The 2,510-nt window shown below is 40.2% G+C and overlaps 1 non-coding gene across 1 annotated transcript; it reads right to left on the bottom strand.

The window, feature by feature from the left end:
- Positions 1–1,571: 1,571 nt before the first annotated feature.
- Positions 1,572–1,663, bottom strand: LOC123038413 (small nucleolar RNA SNORD96 family). Its single transcript, XR_006417858.1, has one exon. It is a non-coding gene; the product is annotated as a small nucleolar RNA SNORD96 family (small nucleolar RNA).
- Between the last annotated feature and the right edge of the window lie 847 nt (positions 1,664–2,510).

Here is a 2,510-nt window from a genome sequence, read left to right as displayed (position 1 = left end):
ATTTGGTGGAGTGGCTTCTTATTGCTCTAGTAGGTTGCATGATTTTTGGTGGAATTTTTGGAGGAGTGTAGATATGAATTTCATTAAATTTGTCAAATCTGGTCCAAACTTGCAGTGAGTGAAATTTGAAATATTTGAAAAGAAGAAGAGTGGATCAAGATGGTTCTAGGTTGTGGGTACTAAAGACAATCCAGGGAAGTTAGTTTGGGATGAAAACTCAAAGGCAAAGTGGTACTTGCCTTGAAAATCACTTAGGCTCAAAATAATTGGCAGAAATGTTTTGGGAGATAAAAATAATTGAAATAAAATCCAAAACTTGTTTGGACTTGTTGAGACAGAGGATTTAAATTGCTCAAAGGTGGAGGGAGGGGTTTTGAGAAGATTTACTATAGGATACATGGTGAAACCATGGGTGGTTTCAAAAAGAAAGAAGTCCCAAAACTCCTAGGGTTTCTTTTTTTTAAATGAAAATAAATAAGTTTGACAGGGTAACAACCAGAAGGAAAAGCTTCCAAAAAAAATTAACACCAAATTTGAAAGGGAAAAGAAAATCCTTGCCAAAGGAAAGGAAGTTTTTAAGAGGAAGGATTTCTGGAAAAGAAATTTTAAATGCCCTCTTTTAAAATCCAACAAAGTTTTTGATGAAAACCAAATTAAAATTTTGGAGTGTCACACTACCTGTCCATGCCCATGGTCAAATAATTATAGAAACCATTAGCCAACTAATTGACAAATGATGACTAAACCTTCCTTTTCTTTTTCTTTTCTGATTTTCGAGAAACAAAAGAAAAGGGATGCATATGCATCCTAATCCTAATCATTTACATGGTTGTTTTCTAGGAGTAGTAATTAGTAAAACTAAAACTAGAACTGGTTAACAGAACTAACCTAACTAACCTAAATACTAACCTAACTAACCTACAAACTAATTAACCTAACTAACCTAGAAACTAACCTAACCAACCTAGTCTAAAGATCAAAGCATAAGTGTCCAGATAACAACAAAGATCTGCTTGTACTCTCTTCATAGAGAAATATTTTAAACCAAAAATTAACAACAAAGATCAAAGCAAATTAACAATTTATGAACATTTGTGTCCAGATAATAGAAATATCACCAAAAAACACAAACATAAAAAAAGTTGGATATGTTGTTGGACAGATCACTCAGAGTGATAATATAAATCTCATCAATGTATGAATTAGGCCACTAATTTTTAACATCACAAGTCATCACCAGGATCCATAGACAACAATCTCCAATTATGAAAGAAAATTCAAACAGAAACGTTACACAGATTCCTAAGTTCAAATAAGAATATTTAAAGAGTTTCATAACAAATGGTTGAGCCGTCAGACAATGCTTTCTAGGCAAATAGGATTATGCTTATGATCAAAAAAGTAGCAGTAAGCAACTCAAGATCCACCAAAAGGATAGCCCGTTTGAAAAATTCTATCCCGATTAACATTTTGCTAAAAATTACGACATAGCCAATGTGGACATTAGAATTGCACATTTTCGCAGCATAAGTTCAGAAATACTCACAAAAATTATGCCAAGATGTTCCATTTTTCCTAAGAATTGCAGAATGACAGCATGGGTGCACAGCGACCAATCAGTCGCTAAAGATGGTATGATTAACCGGTTTTTCATCACCGGACAAATAGAAACACAAACTCAAACAAACAAGTCAATGAAACAGAACTTAAATTACTACATAAAACAAAATCTGACAAAAGAAGACATGAGAGGAATGACAGTAACCTAACTAACCTAGAAAATCGAAGTAACCTAGAAAACCAAACTAACGAAACTAACAGTACTAACTAACCTAATTATTAGCAGCAGAGAAAAAGAAACTAATAGTACTAACTAACCTATTTACTAGCAGTAGAAAGAAACAGGGGGAGCTCACCGGAGTCTGTCGGCGGGGCACTGGGGCGGCGGGCTGTCGGGGTGGCTAGGGCGTCGGTACCGCGGGGCGCCTCGTGGTCGAGGTGGCGGGGTGGTCGGCCGGCGAGGGCATCGGGGTGGCAGGGGCGTCAGGGTGGCGCGGGCGGCAAGGGCGTTGGCATGGCGTGGGCGGCGAGGGCGTCAGGGTGGCGCGAGCGTTAGGGCGGCGCGAGGTCCGTTGGTGCATTGGGGTGGCGCCGGTGAGGTGAGGGAGAGAGAGAGAGAGGGGTGGGGCGCGGGGCCGACCGTTTTTAGTTAGTTTTAACTTCTTTGTTGTCTTCTAGCAGACGACATAGAGCATTGCTAGTGGGGTGGGGCCGGGGGGAACGGCCATTAGGTTGCGACTTTCTTTGTCGTCTGCTCACGAATGGCGAGCTTCTTTACCATCAGCTAGTAGACGGCAAAAAAGTGGCAGTTAGGTTGTTCTCACTAGTGGGCCATCCTCCCTCTTTGCTGTAAGCTAGCTGACGGAAAATCTTCTATGCCGTCTGCTAGCTGACGGCAAAGAGCTAGCTGGCGGCAAACACACTCTTTGCCGTTCGGTCTTTCTTTGTTG

This window comes from Triticum aestivum, chromosome 2A (genome assembly GCF_018294505.1).
Source record: "Triticum aestivum cultivar Chinese Spring chromosome 2A, IWGSC CS RefSeq v2.1, whole genome shotgun sequence".
In the NCBI taxonomy this organism is placed as follows: domain Eukaryota; kingdom Viridiplantae; phylum Streptophyta; class Magnoliopsida; order Poales; family Poaceae; genus Triticum; species Triticum aestivum.
Note: the sequence above shows the minus strand (reverse complement) of the source record. Positions and strands in the feature narration are given on the sequence as shown.